This window comes from Periplaneta americana, chromosome 6, assembly GCF_040183065.1.
Source record: "Periplaneta americana isolate PAMFEO1 chromosome 6, P.americana_PAMFEO1_priV1, whole genome shotgun sequence".
NCBI lineage: Eukaryota > Metazoa > Arthropoda > Insecta > Blattodea > Blattidae > Periplaneta > Periplaneta americana.
Window position 1 is genome coordinate 80,722,794 of NC_091122.1, and position 21,213 is coordinate 80,744,006.

General features: G+C 40.2%; 2 long non-coding RNA genes across 3 annotated transcripts; one reads left to right on the forward strand and one right to left on the reverse strand.

The window, feature by feature from the left end:
• The first annotated feature begins 923 nt into the window (after positions 1-923).
• Positions 924-4,948, forward strand: LOC138701457 (uncharacterized). 2 transcript variants are annotated; one of them, XR_011332584.1, is made up of 7 exons: positions 924-1,293; positions 2,120-2,310; positions 2,510-2,568; positions 2,711-2,780; positions 3,500-3,561; positions 3,664-3,789; positions 4,131-4,948. It is a non-coding gene; the product is annotated as an uncharacterized lncRNA (long non-coding RNA). The 2 variants fall into 2 exon arrangements; XR_011332583.1 differs by having other exon boundaries at positions 4,200-4,948.
• Positions 4,949-5,542: 594 nt separating this feature from the next.
• Positions 5,543-6,903, reverse strand: LOC138701459 (uncharacterized). The gene is made up of 2 exons (XR_011332585.1): positions 6,668-6,903; positions 5,543-5,899 (listed from the first exon to the last, which is right to left on the reverse strand). It is a non-coding gene; the product is annotated as an uncharacterized lncRNA (long non-coding RNA).
• Positions 6,904-21,213: the final 14,310 nt, after the last annotated feature.

Sequence of the window (21,213 nt, forward strand, 5' to 3'; positions counted from 1 at the left end):
GTCTGCTTCGAAAATCAAAGAGTGTAGCCTAATATTTTCTTTCAAACGATGTCAGGACTTGCTCCTTTTTTTTTTTTTCGAAGTCTACAAAGAGAACAGCTGTTCTTAAGGACTTCATTCAGAAGAAGTTGCCAACTGTGGCACCAACGAGATGGAATTTCTCTTCACGTCTCGTTAATACTGTGAACGAATATTATGATTTGTTAGTGGAATTCTTTCAAGAAATGCTGGATACTTCAGATGAGTGGGATGGCGATACAGTATTGAAAGCACAAGGATTTTTGTCCTTCCCATGTACCTTTAATACTCGATTTCTGCTAGCAGTGTTCTCGAAAGTTTTTTTATTCTACTGTGTTTAACATTTTGCAAACAAAAGGTCTGGATATAAAGTACTGTGCCAAAAAAAAGTTAAAGATCTCTCTTCAAATATCCAGGCTATGAGAAACGTAGACTTCACAAGAATATATAACATTGGCTTGTGGAGGAAAGCCATGTTCTAAAAGACGTCCAATTTCTGATGATCAAGAGAAGTTAAAATATAAACGTCTCTTCAATGAAATTCTCGACAACATACTGGTTCAAATAGGAGAGGGTTTTTAATCTATTGAAAACTTTGTGTTCTTTTCGCTACTGGATTATGATTTGTTTGAAAAGCATAGAAACAAGTTCGCGGACAGTGATGTTATTTCCCTAGAAAACACCTATGGGTCCTTTTTCGACATAGTTCATTTAAATACTGAACTAAGCATAATGTATTCTTCATCTGAGTTCAGAGGAAAAAGTGTTACAAACTTAATGCAGTTTACGCACACCAATAAAGTGTACATGGGTATGCCTGAGGTTTATAAACTAATACAACTGGTAGTAACCATTCCTGCTACCACATCCTCTGCCGAACGCTCATTCTCAGCACTAAAGGCCTGTACTACGATCGCCTGTTAAAGCTCCAGATTCGTATACTCCAGTTTAGCAATCTGGAAGTTAAATATTTTGTTCTGTACTACCAGCGGATTTTAACTGCAGGATTGTTATCCGGAAGATATAGTAACATTTTTATTACGTTGGCAATGAAGTTACTGAAAATGTAGTGAAATTTATTGCGTTGGTATACCTTTCCCCGCGTATTTCATGTTTATGTTCCGTGTTTATATGGTACTATTTATTTTGAGGTTTTATTGTAAGCATTATTGTTATTATTTATTATAATACTGAAGCTCCAGCCAAAAAAAATAACAGAGTGGAGAACAGAAAATTACACATACTGTATGAAGAAACTTTACATGGAAGCAAAAGGTAAGATTTTAAAGGTTATGTTTCTTTTCGAATAATAATAATTCCTACCATATGATAGTATTTTGGTTTTAATTAGTAGGCCTAAACAGGACGGGTGCGGGTTCCAGCAAAAGTGCGTTTTTCTCCACAATCATTGTTTTATTCATGTGTAACTGCACAAGAAGTGTAGGTGGCAATTATTTTTGTATTGTAATTAATATTAAGTGTGCTTTCAGTTTGTTGTATAGCCTACATTATTAGTGAATTTATTTCGGTAATTTTTTAGAAATAGTGTACTTCACGGCTTCAAATCATGGGTCGAAGGCACAATAACTCGTTTAAAAAAGAAAAGTTCACTGATACTGATAATAATGAATGATGTCTTTGGCCTGGGATTTCTAACCAACATTAGTACAGCAAGGTACACTGTTCCTAGCAAATTACCAATATTTCAGTGTGTTAGACCTACGTATTTTACTGTTAATAAATGGGCGGATATTTTGTATTAGGCTCATAATACCATTCGATCACAGATAGGGCCCAACATTATTTTTTAAAAGAACAGCATGAGGTGGAGAGACGTTTCCACTAAAATGCAATAGGCCTATCTGTTTGTAATGCACATTCAACACCTCGTAAAATAACACAAGAACAGCAGATATTAAGTTTTTTCCAAAGTTTCTATGTACAGTATAGTCATATGTTTGATATTGTACTGACAATCGTCCATTAAATGCTTTTGCTTATTTAGGTATAGAAACTTAGATAAGGGAAAAAGAGAAATACAATATATTTTATAATGTTGTAGGTTGCGTATGGAATTAACCTAGTTTTACTTCCTTTTTAGTAATATAGAATGAAGCATGGGAAGAATATAGTAACATCAGCGCAAATAAAAGGACCTGAAAACAGCTGAGAAGCAAATTTGAATTCTTGGAAAAGAACACAAATAAAATTGCTGCTGCAGAGAGATAATGAAGGCTACAAACAATTGAAGCCCCTCCAACTGAAGCAAAACCAAATCCAAACTTAGCCGAGGTAAGTGATTTAATTCTCCTATCAATTGAGTGACTTCTCAGTGATTTTGATTCATATTCAATGCATAAGTTCACTTATATGTTAAGTTATACAGTTATTAAATAATAAGCAGAGGAAATTGTATAACACAAGTTTGAATTCTTTTTATTTATTTATTTATTCATTCACTCATTTATTTATTTACTTACTTTTGTTACAGCCGAAGTAGTAACTAAACCAAGTTCCACTGATACCAGTGCAGCTAATAACACGAATGAGGTTAGTGTGTAAGGAATTAAGAGTCAGAAGAGATGATGAGCTTTAGAGATAAAAAAAATATTAGATTCATGAAAATTGTTATACAAATTTAATTTAATGTCGGTATTACATTATAATACTATTATTTCTTTTTTATTTACAGTACCATTCAGGTTCACAGTGCAATTCTTTAGTTTTTGAAGTGAAACTGGACATCCCAACAATATCTCCAGGTAATTTGATTTATACTACAAAACGTCCTTTCACATTCTACGTATGATGCTTACTTTTCCAATCTGAAATAGCTGTAACATGTAAACACATTTTCAGACAACATGTTGAAAATAAAACTAACACACATACTATATGAAATCTGCAGCAAGCAGTGGATAAATTAGATGCAAAAGTTAAAAAAAAAATGTTTAAATATAAATTGTACATAATGATGAAATGGTCACAAGAAATGGATATCACAAAAACTAAACATCATTGTATTATAATATTATGTGGGATTTGAGTGGGAATTTGAAATTTATAAATGTAGGCCTAAAAATAGAAAGTACACTAAACTGAAGAATTTATTTTGAGATTTCTCTGTAATGGGTTTGTAATCAGATTAGGCTACATTATGTTAAGTTGTATTTCAATTTTACCCTGAGGATTCTCACTTTGAAACTTGTGAATGATTTCTTGTGTACAGAAAAACTGAAAAATATCTTTTCATAAGATAAAACAGAAATTGACTACACTCTATTTACAATAGAACTATATGCTTGGTTTTTTCTCTCTCTTTTTTATTGCAGCTTCACTTTCTTATTGTTAAAAATGAGTTTGGATTAATAGCACGTTAGAAAATACAATACTGTTACAGCTGCTGACTTTGAAGTGTCCACACATTTATGATAAAACATCATCTTTCTCCAGAATTAATTCCACTCTTAAAATATTACAGAGTCAGCTGGTGGAGCAGATGAAGGTCTTCCACTGTACGGGTGTCTACACAGTGTAATGAAAGTAAGTTTTAAGTGAAATTACTGGTTTATTCAATGTAGGTAGTGTAGGCTAAACCCAGGAAGGTCTGAATATAAGCATATATCCCTCTCTTAAATATTTCAGCTGATAATGGAATAATAGCTGATCGAGTTACACCCCAAGGATGCTTAAAAAAAAAAAAAGAAAGAAAAAGCAAGCCTCTGAGGAATGCATTAGCCACATTGAAAAATCTTTCTCCATCTGTGAACGGTAAGTTTAATGTTGACTTAATTATACTTGAGATATTAGAAATGCATGAACTTCAGTACTATTACAGTGATTTCTTTAAAAAATACATTAGTTGAAAGTTGGATGCTAACATTATAACAAAGAATGATTTGAAATAAAAGTAAGTCATGTCCTCATGTTTGGAAAGAGATGGGGTTTGGAATATCAAAAGTAACATTTGCAGTTTTTACATTACTTTTTCCTCCTCTTTAATGGGTGGTCCATCTACAAGGACATCTTCAATTAGTGGCAGAAAGTAAATGCTACAATAATCACCCATTCTTTATGTTTTAACAAAAAATATGTTTAATTTTGTTGACCAGATTTGTTTGACCTGGATGACTGGGAGATTACTTCTTCTCATCTTCTAATGGAGTGATAATCTCTTGCAGCTGTTCTTGATTCCTGTGGTCTCTGGCCTCTGCTTTATCTGCTAGTCTTCCGGATTAGGTTCGAGTCAGGTGATAATTATAAGCTAATCTAAGGTTTCTGGTTGGGTTCGGGTCTGGTTCAGATCAGGCCGAGATGGGCTGGGCCTAAGAATTATGGCCCGTGCAGATCTCTAACAAATGGGGCTAATAGCTGAAGTTGGCTCTGCCACAGTTTTCCAAGTTTTGTGTACCCAAGTTTTGTGGGTATTTGCATATGTATTTGTGTTGTGTTTAATTACAGTTATTATGTACTCATATGTATTAGCCTGCATATTATTAATTTGTAAATATGATATATACCATAGCATATATAATGAGACAGTGGATGTAATAAATGATTATGCTTATTGTGTCTCCTGAAAAATGTCTTGTTTTGTTTACACAAAATAAATAAATAAATAAATTTTAAATTTAATTGCAGCTATAGTCCATCTCTCTTGTTTTAAGTACACATTTACAGAGTACCTGAATACAATTGAAGCGTCAGCTGGAACAACGTTGTAAGTTACAAAATTTTCATTCGGTGTGTTTCCGTGTAATAATGTTGTATGTCATGTTACCTTCCTATACTCCTTGGCTTGCAACTGTCCATCAATGCAGTACGTGAAATTTATCCACTGAAAAGTTTGCTACCCTCATAAGAACAAAGTTGTACTCATACACATTTTTGCAGCTCCTGTAAATTTTACCAAATGTAACTTATAACGTTGTTCCAGCCGATGCTTCAATTAATGTACCTCTTGAAAAATGTTGTTTTACCATATTTTGCTTATGTAAAATAAATTTGAATTGCAGATACAGTGCATTTTTATTGTTTTAAATAGCTACACGTGCAGAGTACCTGGTCATAATTTTTAAAATGTATTTATCAAACCTTTGTGTTTGAATCATCTTAGCCTGTTAAGAGATCACTGTGAGGGATCCAAGCAATAAAATATATTTAAAAAGTAACGATATGAATATGTTTGCATACATGAATCACTAGGTCTAGCGTGAATGAATGAGATCCCTTGCAAAACATAAATGCCAATTCCAAAACTTTCAGGAAATGAAGAAAAACTGTCACGTCTAAAATTCAATAAACTGTTACAGTTTGTTAAATAATAATATATAGCAAGCATATCTTAAGTCTGATTAGTGGAATATGTTAGGCCTACTCCTATTGGTGAGCGATATATGCAAGGAAGGAGAAGGGAACTTGCCACCCTACCACATTATCTCCTGACAGTTGTCTCATGAGTGATGCCTTATTGGTATTCCAATCTATCTTCGGAGAGTTGACTAACCAACTAGCAGACACAAAATGAAACAGTTCTAGGAAAACTTTAATCAAGACCTATAATATGTACATAAAACCTGTATTAAAATACTATTCAGAAGTATTCGTAACAGCATCAAAAAGAGAGACAGAATCCCTTGAAAAAAAAAAAAACAAGCCTTGCACTTAATTAGTGGAGCAAATAAAACTACTCCCAATGAAGCAATAAAAATCATCACTTCAATTAAACCAAGTAGCAAGTGCAGCACTAGCTCGATTGATAACAGTTCCTACTGTAACTTCGTGGACCCCACAAAAATCTCCTACTGCTATCAATGTTCTCCCAGTGGCATAGAATCTCAATACCAGTAGTAGTTGGTCCATTGGAGGTAAGGCATTATTTCTGGAAAAATGTACAAACAATGAGATTTGCTTACACCTTTACCGGTAAATCTTTACAATAGCGTTACCAAAAGAAGGCAAGGACTCCCTACAGGATAGCCTGGAAGAGAGAGGTTTGGATGTAGTTTTGACTTTTTTTTTTTTTTTTTTTAGACAATTGTAAATATATGCAAATCATACTAACCTAACCTGTCACTAACTCGATCTTACGAAAACTTGTCTTTTCCCTTTAATTAGTAAGGAAACACAGTAATGAAATGAATGTGCTGCCCTTCCCTGCTGCCTACCCCTTCTATCTCGATAGAGCGATCCCACCTACCCATACCTCTCCACCGGACTCCACTTTCACAGTAACTTTCCATCTTTATTTGGGAAATTGGTGTCGGCACTCAATTTCTCTTTCGTTTACGGTACATATGACTTGACTAGAAGCCAAATATGTGAATACATTTGTATCTTAAAATGGTAACGCAATTGTGAAGAAATGATAGTTTATCATATAAAGGATTTTGATATATTATATATGGTTATTTTTATATAAAAGTATTTTGAAACTTATTGTAGGTTGCCCTATATTATTATATCAATCACCTTAATACCTTGTAAGGGCAACAGAACACCTGCATGAAGCAACATTCTAACCTCACTTCTACTGTATACCTATTACAGGTTACTGTACTTCAAAATAATTATTATAGTGCTATTATATACAAAATATTAATGTAATACCTACCGAAATAGTGTAGCTTATTATTAACTGTGTACTTACGATCTGTGTCTTGTTTCAGTTGATCATTGATTTCATGTAGTAGGTTTCGTTATTCGAAACTGTCTAAAAAATTTCTCGTCATCCCACTCTTCAAAATTATTTGGACGCAGCCTAATTCATTTTGCTGTTCTGATATAACGAAGCATCTGCTCCAGAACTTATCATCAGAATCAGCATCAAAATTAAATTGATCCTTCAAATCACCAGCTGTACGACGTGCAGACATCTTGATTTCAACACCGAGTTCCAACCTCCGGATAACGCCTATCTGCCACTCTGCCTTCCGGATTGCTAACCTGGAAGTTTAGCCTCCAGATTGCACATAACCAAAAGTCGTAGTAAGCAATTATAACCCAACTTCCGGATAAATATGCCATCTGCCGGATAAGTTTAAACTAGAACTTTATCCGAGAGTCATAGTATAGGCCCTTAAGACGCATAAATATATATTGCAGGTCAACTCAAAGTCAGGAAAGGTTGTTATCATTAGTTATTTTGTCAATGAGAAGGAATTGCTTGCAAAGATTAAATTACAATCCATTTTCTATGATCAAGTTATTGAAGAGTTTGTAAAGAAAAGCCGCATAAAACGAAACAAATATATATATATATATTGAAATGTAGGCTTTCACGGCCGGCGTTGATAGGATGCATATATTTTCAGGGCAAGAGGGCCGTGGTCTGTCGGTGTTACAACCAAACGTTTCGTCCACTACTCAAGTGGACATCTTCACTGGCGTGGTACACGTGTCCGGAGAGATCTGCTGTGTGTATTAGGAACTGGTATTGAGACTCGAAAAAAATCGAAAAATCGAAAGGGGATAATTGGGAGGAAAAATTTTAAGGTACGCATAACGTGTCCTTGCAAGGGGTTGGGGGCTGTAAGAAACTAAATATGTGAGCTCCAAGCCTGTTACGCTGCTCCACTGAAGGAGCTCTAGAAAATTTTGAAGAGGATAACCGAAAATGGACGTAACCTCTTAGGTACCACATACGCGAGGGGGACTGAAATGTGATCAAAGGATCACGGGACGGGGCGAGGAGGAAATGGCTGGTGTTTGCCGTTAGGATGGCAGGTGTCATCTTGCACATTGAAAGGGGCTTAGCCATTTCGCAGTGCAAGTGGAGTCGTGAAGACTCTGTCATCTGTTGTTCGATGACAAGGCAAGTGAAGGCCGTCAGAAGAAGCTCCGTGAAATCTAAATCTGCAATTTGAGAGGTCCCTGACCTTTCAAATTGCGACTAATTGAGTGACCTCGTACATTTAATAGACAATTTATAGGTTCTGAACTAGGGCATACGTCGTTTACAAGAAAAGGGGAATATATATGGGGAAGGGCATATAGGTCCGTGGCCCATTTCTTATAGGGCTCATCGCGACATTTGACTTACGCCTTAGGAAAACCACGGAATACCTTAGGCAGGATGAGTTTTGTCATATAAAAGACTAGCCAATTTGGCTATTAGGTAGGAGGTGATTGTTGTCATGAGCCTTGTTGAATAGTCTCAATTTAGAGACCGCCCATTTGGCTTTATGGTGACTCAATTACGAAGAGAGGGGAGAGATGAAATTATTAATTAATTTAGAGTAATTAAAGGGATTCATGGGGATACGAGTGCAGGTCCGTTGCCCATTTCTTTTAGGGCTCATCCCGACATTTGTCTTAGCGCCTTAGGAAAACCACGGAAAAAACTTAGGCAGGATGAGTTGTCTCAACTTCAGAGACTAGCCAGTTGGCTCTTAGGTAAAATGACTCTATGAATCGATGGATATATACTAGCCAATTGGCTCCATGATAGTTCCATCGATCAACAAATTTAGATATTGTTAGGGAGGGATTTTGTTTAGCCCAGTTAAGACAAGGTCATTTCAAAGCGGTTGCACTATCCAAGGAGTTTCATGGAGTCTAATCGTGACTACCAAAACCTAGGAGTAACGCCAGCCTCCCTGTCCTCCTGTCTCAAGGGTATAGCTAATGGACTTGTAGGTGTCTACGCCGTAACCTAGGATCACACTGGCCGAGACCAGACACGAGCGGGCCGGGGCCAGCACGAGCCCCCGCACACAGGCCCCCAGCCAGCCGGGCAACGAACCCGCCCATGGCCGGCAACCCCAGCCCACCACGGAACCCCCCCCCCCTCGAGGCAACCCGGGGGAGACGGGCAACGAGTCGAACCACCCGGCTCTAGACAACCCGGAGTCCACGGAGACGGGACACCGCCGCAAACCCCCACGCGGGCGCGGCACAGGCAACGACAGAGCGAACGAGGGCCCCACACATGGTAAGTCCTATCCCCAGGTTGTCCTACCATGCACAAGGTCCTCACTCGCCCCGCCACTACCCACGCCGCACTCGCACGGGGGTCCGCGGCAGCGCCTCACCAACGCAAACCCCAAGCGATCCAAAACCAGGCGACCCGACCCACCACCTGGCATTGAGACGAAAAAATCGAAAGAGAATTGGGAGGACAAATTTAAAAGGTACCCAAATGCGTCCTTGCAAGGGGTTGGGGGCGGTACAAAACTAAATATGTGAGCTCCAAGCCTGTTGGCCACTATTCTCATTCCGGGTTACGCTGCTCCACTGAAGGAGCTCTAGAACATTTTGAAGGGGAAGCCGAAAATGGACGTAACCTCTTAGGTACCACATATGCGAGGGGGACGGAGATTTGATCAAGTGATCACGGAACGGGCCGAGGAGGAGATGGCTGGTGTTTGCCGTTAGGATGGCAAGACGCTGTCATCTGTTGTTCGATGACAAGGCATGTGAAGGCCGTCAGAAGAAGCGCCGTGAAATCTAAATCTGCAATTTGAGAGGTCCCTGTCCTTTCAAATTGCGACTAATTGAGTGACCTCGTACATTTAATAGACAATTTATAGGTTCTGAACTAGAGCATACGTCGTTTACAAGAAAAGGGGAATATTTATGGGGAAGGGCATATAGGTCCGTGGCACATTTCTTATAGGGCTCATCGTGACATTTGTCTTACGCCTTAGGAAACCACGGAATACCTTAGGCAGGATGAGTTGTCTCATATATAAGAGACTAGCCAATTTGACTATTAGGTAGGAGGTGATTGTTGTCATGAGCCTTGTTGAATCGTCTCAATTTAGAGACCAGCCATTTGGCTTTATGGTGACTCAATTACGAAGAGAGGGGAGAGATGTAATTATTAATTAATTTAGAGTAATTAGGGAGATTCATGAGGATATGAGTGCAGGTCCGTGGCCCATTTCTTTTAGGGCCTTTCCCGACATTTGTCTTAGCGCCTTAGGAAAGCCACGGAAAAACCTTAGGCAGGATGAGTTGTCTCAATATCAGAGACTAGCCAGTTGGCTCTTAGGTAGAATGACTCTATGAATCGATGGATATATACTAGCCCATTGGCTCTATGATAGTTCCATCGATCAACAAAAGTAGATATTGTTAGGGAGGGATTTTGTTTAGCCCAGTTAAGACAAGGTCATTGTAAAGCGGTTGCACTATCCAAGGGCATTGAGACTGGTAGCACGTCGATATTCAAGGTGTGGGGCTGTTGTTTCTTGTCGTCGCCGCGGTCCGCACTAGTGGCTTCGGTGTTATGATTGTTTGTGGTAGTGTCTAATTGTCGGAGAAAGGGTTTGATGTGTGTGCTTCAGAGGGCCGGATACCAAGCTTTGTTGACCTTGAGTCCTTCCTCCTAACGGTTAAAGTTGTTTTAGTGTTTATGAATCTCAATAGCTTCCCGATGTAACCTGGCATAGAAGTGTGGCGTACTGCTTAGGATGTCGGTGTCCTGGAACCTGATGTTGTGATCCCCATCATTATAAGCATGCTCGGCTACAGCTGACTTGTCCACGTAACCTAGACGGCAGTTCCTTTTATGCTCGGTGATTCGGGTCTTGAAGCTACGCTGTGTTGTACCTATGTACACTGACCCACAGGAACACGGGATTCTATATACTCCAGCTGATGAAAGTCGGTCACGTTTGTCCTTGACAGACCGTAAGCAGTTACGAGTCTGTCTAGTAGTAGTGAAAATTGTCTCCGCGTTGTGTTGTTGCAAGATACTACAACAACACCGAAGCCACTAGTGCGGACCGCGGCGACAACGACAAGCAACAACAGCCCCACACCTTAAATATCGACGTGCTACCAGTCTCAATACAGGCGGACATCCCTTCGCTGTTGGATATGCCCATTGCCGCGCCTCTGTGGTCCACCGTGGCAGCGACAGCCCCCCAAACTGCTGCCAATAATGTAGGACCTCTTTCCCAGCGCCCTAAGCGCAACAGGGGCAGCAGAAAAGCCACCAAGGCTACCACGGTAGAGTCCATCTCCGCACCTGTCCCACCAGCCCAGCAGGAAGCTATTGCAAGCACCTCGAAAAACCCGACCGATCAAGGTGCTCCACTCGACCAAGTCCAGCACTTTGCCGAGGCGTTGGAATTAGCAAACCCCAACCTCCCCCTCGCCCCAATCCTAGAAGGATTAACGAGGGTGATAGTTCTCCTTATAGAGAATCCTATGTCTGCCCTCCCGGAGATATTTAAGCTCCTAACCTCCCTCGTTTCTCTCAATGGCCAGACGAAGTGACGAAGTTGCTAGGATGTGTATATGGAACGCCAGGGGCCTTAGACATGATAGACATGAGTTCAGGGCTTTCCTAGACACTAATAATATAGACGTAGCATTTATAACAGAAACGTTCCTGACACCCCAAGTAAATTTAAGATGCGCGGGGTTTAAAGTCTATAGACAAGATAGAGCAGGTAGAAGAGGCGGAGGTGTACCGGTGTTCGTTCGTTCTTCGAAAGCACACTGTGAGTATATCCTTCCCCAGCTAGCGCCATTAGAGGCAGTGGCTATTAGAGCCTACATAGGCAGCCTCCCCTTTCTGCTTATGGCTGCCTACAGTCCTCCGGGCACACTAAATGAACGCGATTTAGATATAGTGACAAGTCTATCCCATAGATTCGTAGTCGCCAGCGACTTCAACGCGAAGCACGCTAGCTGGAACTGTCAACCCCGCAATCGGCAGGGCGATAGGCTTTTTCTAAATTCTACAGGAAACGGATACGTCGTGATGGCCCCTAGGGAACCCACACACGTGCCGGATGCTGCAAATCAACTTCCCGACATTTTGGACATTCCTCTGGTGAAAGGTCTCACAACTAGAGCGAGACTAACAAGCCTGGATGATCTTCCGTCCGACCACCTACCGGTGATAATGGAGATCATGCACCCAGTCGAACTCTCCCCAACCGCTGAGAAATTCATCTACAAGGCGGCAGACTGGGTGTTCTTCCAAGACCAGGTACCCGCTACGCTTCCACTCCCCCAGAAGTCACTCCGGCAGGGATAGATAAGTCAGTTAGCGACCTGACGGAGTGCATAAAGAAGGCAATGAGTGTTGCAATACCGAAACGGTCTTCACAACCGGGACGGATGCAACTCCCAGCCTATATTAGAGACCTAAAGAGCGCCCGCAATAGAGCAAGAACATTGTGGAAGCGTACTAGGTTAGATGAACATAGAATAGAAATGAACCGCTTGCGTAGGCGGATCAGTGAGGCGGTCCACGAAACGGTCGTAGATGCTAGGAAATCCAAGTTTGAGACGTTGGACAGCAGAAACATGTCAGATATCTGGCGTGTATCTCGAACTCTGTCCAATCCGTCTCAATCTATACACCCATTAGTAGTCGGTCCAGATGTCACGGCCTTTACTCCTGAGGAGAAGGCTACCGCACTGGCAGACGTTCTAGAGACCACTTTTCAACCCTTGGAACAAAATTTAAACTTGCCCCATATCAGAGCTGTTGAGGAATCGGTGCGAGACCTCCTTAGCAGGTAGCCGGAAAATGGGATACGACCTACGAACACCCACGAGGTCGCCCATTTCATTCGTCCTCTCGGCCCTCATAAGGCCGCAGGAGCCGACAATATCCAAGGGATTATATTGTTGCATCTCCCAAGGTCAGCTATGAACCGCATAGCAGAGATAATTAATAACATCTTGGCTTCCGGTCACTATCCTATTCCCTGGAAAGAGACTCACGTAGTTCTCTTTCCAAAGCCCGGAAAGGATAAGACGAATCCAAGCAACTATAGGTCTATTAGTCTCCTCAGTTGTCTCAGCAAACTGGCGGAGCGGGTTATTCATAGACGCCTCACTGAAGTAGTGTTGCCCTAAATCAGGAACGAGCAGTTCGGTTTCCACCCTGGTCGTTCCACCACACTGCAGGCACTCCGCATGACGGAACACATTACCTGGGCTATGAGCACGAAGCGTGTAGTAGCTGCAGCTTACCTGGACATCGAGCGAGCATTCGACAAGGTTTGGCATGAGGGACTCCTCGTTACGTTATTGGGCATGGGAGTCCCAGATGGAATGATACGCCTCATTTCTAACTACCTCCGAGACCGCACATTCAAAACCCGTGTAGGCACTAGTTTCTCCATCCCACCTGAAATTCACGCAGGAGTCCCACAGGGTTCCATTATCGAGCCCATACTTTTCAATGTATTCATTAATGATCTCCCGTTTCGCTATATCCACGGCAGAAATAGTCATCTGTATATCTATGCAGACGACACTGCCCTCTTGGCGATGGGCAAAACCTATAGATTGGCGTCCCGTAAATTGCAGTCGATCTTAGATCACTTCCAACCGTGGTTCCACGACTGGAGAATCAACGTCAATGTAGAGAAATGTCAGGCCATACTCTTTTCACTAAGAGCGAGGCTCGAAGACATACCACCACCACCCACACTTTTCGGACAAGAAATGCCGTGGATGAACCAAATTAAATATTTAGGGATCATTATGGACTCTCGTCTCACCTTCCGAGATCACATCCAATCCCTTCTTCGTAAGACCAACGGGCTGATAGTTAGACACTATCCCATTCTGGCGGCCTTAACTCCTGACAACCTGGGGGTAGGACTTATCATGTATAAGGCCATCATCCGCTCTGTCATTACCTATGCCGCTCCCGCATGGGGGTTTGCGGCAGTGTCCCATCTCCGTAAACTCCAAGTTATCCAAAACCAGGTGATTCGACTCATTACCCATCTCCCCCGAGTCGCCTCGAGAAGAAAGTTCCATGATGAACTAGAGTTGCCAACCATAGACGAGTTCATTACTCGACTGGCTAGGGACCTGTATGCGGAAGCTCGTGCTAACCCCAACCCGCTCATATCTGGCCTCGGCCACTATGATCCTAGGTTACGGCGTAGACACCTACAAGTCCATTAGCTATACCCTTGAGACAGGAGGACAGGGAGGCAGGCGTTACTCCCAGGTTTTGGTAGTCACGATTAGACTCCATGAAACTCTTTGGATAGTGCAACCGCTTTGAAATGTTCTTGTCTTAACTGGGCTAAACAAAATCCCTCCCTAACAATATCTAAATTTGTTGATCGATGGAACTATCATAGAGCCAATGGACTAGTATATATCCATCGATTCATAGAGTTTCTGAAATTGAGACAACTCATCCTGCCTAAGGTTTTCCCGTGGTTTTCCTAAGGCTCTAAGACAAATGTCGGGATGAGCCCTAAAAGAAATAAGCCACGGACCTGCACTGATATCCCCATGAATCCCTTTAATTACTCTAAATTAATTAATAATTACATCTCTCCCCTCTCTTCGTAATTGAGTCACCATAAAGCCAAATGGCCGGTCTCTAAATTGAGACGATTCAACAAGGCTCATGACAACAATCACCTCCTACCTAATAGCCAAATTGGCTAGTCTCTTATATGAGACAACTCATCCTGCCTAATGTATTCCGTGATTTTCCTAAGGCGTAAGACTAATGTCGGGAAGAGCCCTATAAGAAATGGGCCACGGACCTATATGCCCTTCCCCATATATATTCCCCTTTTCTTGTAAACGACGTATGCCCTAGTTCAGAACCTATAAATTGTCTATTAAATGAACGAGGTCACTCAATTAGTCGCAATTTGAAAGGACAGGGACCTCTCAAATTGCAGATTTAGATTTCACGGCGCTTCTTGTGACGGCCTTCATTGCCTTGTCATCAAACAACAGATGACAGAGTCTTCACGACCCCACTTGCACTGCGAAATGGCTAAGCACCTTTCAATGCGTAAGATAACACCTGCCATCCTAACGGCAAACAACAGCCATTTCCTCCTCGCCCCGTCCTGTGATCCCTTGATCACATTTCAGTCCCCGTCGCGTATGTGGTACCTAAGAGGTTACGTCAATATTCGGTTATCCCCTTCAAAATTTTCTAGAGCTCCTTCAGTGGAGCAGCGTAACCCGGGGTGAGACTAGTGGCCAACAGGCTTGGAGCTCACATATTCAGTTTCGTACAGCCCGCAACCCTTTGCAGGGACGCGTTATGCGTTTTTTTTAATTTTTCCTCACAATTATCCCCTTTCGATTTTTCGATTTTTTTCGAGTCTCAATGCCAGATCCTGATACACACAGCAGATCTCTCCGCACACGTGTACCACGCCAGTGAAGATGTCCACCGGAGTATTGAACGAAACGTTTGGTTGTAACATCGACAGACCACGGCCCTCTAGCCCGGAAAATACGCATCCTATATATATATATATTTATACGAAAGCGGATACGAATTCGGGTTTTCTGCGTGGGAAGTCAGAGTTTTACCACGGAGCTATGACACATACACAGTTCAAACGGTTGTTTGCCCGTATAAGAGTATGTTCTTGGATCTCGGTGGTTTCGTCCTTACTACTCTGATTTTAGTCTTGTGTACCAGGCGCACAGCCGAACGGAACTTAGGCAAGTTTTCGCTTCAAGAATCGGGTCATTTTTTTTTTGTCTAAGAGTGTACATACTTTAATGTTTAACTCACTATAATGTCAAGTAAATGGCTCATAATGATTTCATATTTATAAAGGAAATTATTTATGTGAGTTTGATTATATTTTATTAATTATGAATTATATCCTCCCATCTTCCCCCATCAATAAAAGAGCAAGCCTAACTTTCGTGAGCAGCATTCGCCCCTGATCAAAACTGAAGTAAAGTTTACGATTATGATCGCATGGATGAGGGACACACGTCTTGAGTTCTCCGCCTCCATATTGCTTAAACATAGAAACATCAGTGCTGTGATTATCTGTCACTATCCTAAGTACATAGAAACCACAGTCTTCTACAGCATTGATCACTTGCTTAACTCAAAGGTGGAGGTCGGAGCCCTGCAGACCTCTAACTAGGAAATAAGCCGCGGGATTAGTGTACTTTGTAGACAAACCGTTTACCACAGAACAGAGTAGCTTGTTTGCTAACACATGATATTTCCCTATGTTTGCGTCATACACCCCGTCAGCATTGACTGCTTCAAAGAATTTATCAATTGTCCTGTCATAGATAAGGCGTTCCTTTATTGCCATTTCATCAACGATAACTGAGACAGTCTTATCTATTGGTTGCAGATTCTCACACTCAGCTTTAAGCCTGTCCTTTACTAACTGTGAAATTCCCACATCACAGTCAATATGACCCATGTACCTGTCTAGAGTAGGCCTACTTCGTGAAGGAGCTGAAATAAATCCTGAAGTTCTACCATGCTCATAACCCTTAGGGGATGCTATTCTCCACACAACACAGTATCGAATAGATTGTTCTGACCACTTTGGTGTTTTCATTTCGAAATTGTTAATTTGGTCCAATAGGTACACAGCTTTCTGATTCTTTTCGTTTGCAGCCTCTTTTATCATATTGATTTTCTTTATTTGTGGACACCCGTCGAGCTTCTGCGCGCTCTCAAGTTCAGATTTTACGTCCGCCAATTGTTTTTGCAGTCTCTGTATTCTGGATCGAAGCCTGCTATTTATTATCTTTTGGTAAACATTATTTCTTGTCGGAAAATCAACTTGAATTCCGATGCCACTCTCTACGTGCCTTTCATTTCCACTATTTTCTATTGATGGACCCACTTCATTGTTGATTGTTTGTCGTTCTTCTCGATGTATCCTTTCTCGTATTTTCCGAGAAGTTTCCTTGCTTTTCTGAACATAGCTTGGATAATCAAGAAATATGGTTGGTACAACACCAGGCTTTAAAATCTTTCTTTTACAATTTTCCCTATAGTCTTCTTCTTGGAAATGAAGGCTACAAACACGTGCATAATCGGATGGAATCCACTCATTTCCTTTGGTATCACCTTGTCTTCTTATAACAGCTAGCCATCTTTCTCGAAGTTCTTTGGCCGAAGGAATTTCATGAAATCTTATTCCTACCGAACTAGATTTTACCTATTTGTGTTTGCAAAAAGGCACACAACAATTAACCATTTTCAATCATTACTACGTTTGCGACTATGTAAATCTGTGCTCAAACACCGACATGTATAGATACGCACTGCTATACACCACACCATTGTACTGATATGTGTGCGTTGGGTGGCGCCAATGGCGGAGAATTATGTCAATACATGTGTACTTCCACGGCCGACTTGATGCTCGCTTTGCTTCGTCCTTACCGGCCTTGACAATTCATATTGATCCCTGTGTTAAAGCTGTAATCTAGAAAATGTGAAATTTCCGCCAGATTGCATTAGTTGCCAAGGTTCGCGGAGGAATGTGTGTATGGTTTCTTGTGCGATTATACTAAAATATTGTGCTTCTTTCTACTGGTGAGTTTATTGTGATGTGATTCAAAATGACGAATTGTTGTGTACCATTCTGTACCTCGAATAGAAAAAAGAGTGGAGGAAGAATATCATTCCACGAATTTCCGAGTGATAGGGAAAGATGCGAAAAATGGCTTAAAATGATTTCACTCCAAGACTTCGTTCCAAACAGCAACTCACCATCTTCAGTCGTTTGTAGTTTACATTTCAAGGAAGAAGATTATTCTAATAATGGAAAATTTAGACGATTAAAACCAAATTCTGTGCCAACAATATTCCATCATTATCCTAGGTATAAAGTGACAAATATCAACAGACCAAGACGAACGATTATTAAAACTGATCTCCCTCCACCAAAGAAACGCAAATCTTTTAGTAATATTGGTTTTTCACTATTTGAGCAAGATGTCCCGAGTGGCTCAACATCAGTTAGTGACATTTCCTTCTTGCCAGTTGAAAATGACCATAAAGCCACGCAAACAGAAGCTGTCAACATTGACGAGCTAAAAAGAAATATTAACAGATTGCGTGTGAAAATTACACGACTTAATCGGTTGTTACCTGAGAAGCAAGATGAGATAACGGAAACAACCAAAAAACTCCAACTAATTAAAAGAGATCCGTTACATAAGGAACTGGAAAATGTAAAGAAAGAGGCAGATGAAGGCAGTATTCATGCAAAATTTATCCTAGATCAGCTGCTTAATCATCGAAAGAGAATACCAAGGTGGAATAGTGAGACAATCAGAGAATGCATAATACTGCAATACACTTCTCCTAAAGGTTATTCCCATATACGATCAAGAGGTTTTTTAAACTTCCTTCTAAGAGAACGCTCACGAAATATTCTGGCCCTACTGATTGCTCGTCTGGTGTCACTCCTTTGATTAAAGAAAGGTTGGTCTTAGAGGCAAAAAACCTCATTGTAATCGAGCGGTTTTCATCACTTATTGTAGACGAGGCTGCAATCAACCCCAAGATAATATACGATCGCAAGCTTGATACTTTTTTTGGCTATAAGGAAACATCAGAAGCACAAAGAAATAAGGATGAAATACTTGATATTCCCAAGAAAGAAGTAGTGGCTAATCGAGTCTTGTATTTTGTTTTAAGGGGGCTCTCAACCAGCTACCGTATACCATGTGCATTTTTCTTCACAAAACTATTATCAGGGCAAGAGTTATATATACTAACATTGCAAGTGATTAGTGAAGTCGAGAAATGTGGTTTTATAGTTATTAGAATTGTTTCTGACAACCATAAAAGCAATACTACAATGATGAAGCATCTTTCAGGTGGTTCATTGAAACCCGTGACCACACACCCTTGTGATGGAAACAGAAAGTTATTTCTAAGTTTTGACCAGTGCCACATATTGAAAAACATCAGAACCCAATTCCTGGAACGTGAAATGTCTGATGGTACTGGAACAATCTCAGGGAAATACGTGAAATTGTTACACAAACTCCAAAAAGATGATACAGTGAAACCTGTCAGATATCTCACGAAAAAACACGTTGAGCCTACTGCATTTGAAAAAATGAACGTTCGAAGGGCAAAAGAAATATTTTCTCCATGTGTAATTGCTGCTATCAGAACATTAAAAGAAAATGCAAGCTCACACCCTGAAGCCCTCAAATTCAAAGATTCTGATGCGAATTGACTTTTATGGAAAATATTAACAAGTGGTTCGCAATGCATGATATTAGCAATACACATTATCATGTGGAAAGTCGAAATCATGATAAGCAACAGCTCTTCTCTTTGGATGATTATCGTCTAGATTGGCTAGAAAATTAGTTCCTTTCTTATCTCCATACAACGAAGTGTGCAAGTAGCACACGTCAAAAAGTTTTCCTAACTAACAAGACATATGAAGCTATCACGTTGACAACAAAATCAACTGTTCTCTGCATTAAATATCTTTTAGAAAATGGATACCATTATGTTCTTACTAGAGCATTTTCAAGTGATCCTGTTGAGTCGCTCTTTAGTACATTGCGCCGTATGTCCGGATCAAATGACATGTTGGATGCAAGGGCAGTGAACTTCAGTTTGCAAAAGATATTGAAAACGGGTATTTTGTGCATGTCAAACTTTAGCAATGTAGAGAACCATACATCTGACATGACAGATGGACGACCTATTCAAGAAGTAGATATGCCAGATACTGCTGCTGCACCATATAGTATTCCTGAGTCAGTTTTAAACATCCTGCAACAGCTACTAAATCAATCAGGTAAGCTATAGGCATATTCAATGACAATTAGTCATTTGATTTACTAGTAACTGTTACGGTGTTTCATTTAAATTTTCTGTGGTTTTTATGTATTTATTATTGCAATTTTTTGTAAACCAGTAATGGATTTTTTTTACAGACATACCATTACCAACAATGAAAACAGCAAGTTTGACATACATTGGTGGCTATATAGCACGAATAGTGGAAGAAAGGGTCTCCTGCATAGGGTGCTTAGATTGTATAGCTGAAAACACTAATAGCTCTCCATTGATGGATGAGTCTTAATGCAAATCAAGATTTAGGAGCTCTGCGATATCCGAAACCTACCTTTGTTTCAGTGTTATCAGTCATTCATCATTTTGTTGAACGGGCAGTACCATTCATACCAAACAAGAATATATTAGAAAATTTGTGTTCGGAAATTTAGCCGTTACTGTGTAGATGCCTTCTCTTGCAATGCCCAATTTGTGACGAAGACGACCAAAAACGACTTGCTGATATCATTACTGTGAAATTTGTTAGGCCACTTCGAGATAACATTGCAGCAGCTTTAACTGAAAAGCTTGTTCCTTCGAAGAATGTGGCTTATAATGCACTGAGTCGCAAATTTTGAAGCTATGATTCTTGAATATGCAATATCAAGTGGAATGTACCAGTGCAGTGAGTGAAATTATAAAACTTAGTACAAGTTATGGTAAATATTCACCCTAAGTGATTATTTAGAAACATCGCAGTTTAGGCTAGGGGTGCTACTCAGCGAATGAACTACAAAATTACGCCTCTGTCATCATGTTACTTAAACTGAAAAGGTTACTATGTGTTATCTTCCCTGCTTTTAAACTCACGCTTTTACCATAATTAACAGAACTAAACATAATAACACTTATTATTATTTTCTTATTTATTATTTATAAGTGTTATTATTACTCTATAATCATTTATTTTAATTCATATTGAGTATTTCTTCTGTGGACACCAGAGCTTGGCAGACAGCGCCTCGTGGTGGAATTGAGAAATTATCCAATTTCAAGGAAACATTACTATTGTCTAGGCCGTATACAAAAAAGCGAAGGGACATCAAGTCGGCCGTAGTACGGCGGGTTCCATGTTAAACTATAGCATAGAGCAGGCGGTTAACAACGAGACGCTAGGCGAAGGGATCCAGACGGCGGTGGTACGTACAATAATTTCATAGGAGTGGTATGGTAAATTTTCTGTCTACAATTAAGGAAGGTAGATATGGTAAATTAAAATCACAATATAAATTCGTTTTTATTGAACCTCAAACTAGCTTCCATTCTAAACTTAAAATGTTGATGCGAACAGATTATGTTAACATGTAAAATTCTCTTCACATTAAAATAACACAGTTTTGTAATTATTTCTGCAACATATGATGCAACAAAAAGTAAACGGAACTTATAGACACATTACACTAAATAAAGCTTAGCAATGATACGCAATAAAGTTATAATATAATATCTCACTGAGCTCCATACACAGAAATGGAAAACCCGAACATACATTACGGCCTGGTCTAGATCGAAAAGGCATTGACTGTGCCGTATTTCGCTTTGTTGTGAAAAGTTGTGTAAATTGTGAAATTTTCGTTATCGGTTGTAATAACTGTAAATGGCTAAAATGCAATAATTTGAATAATAATATGGGACAAGGAGACGTT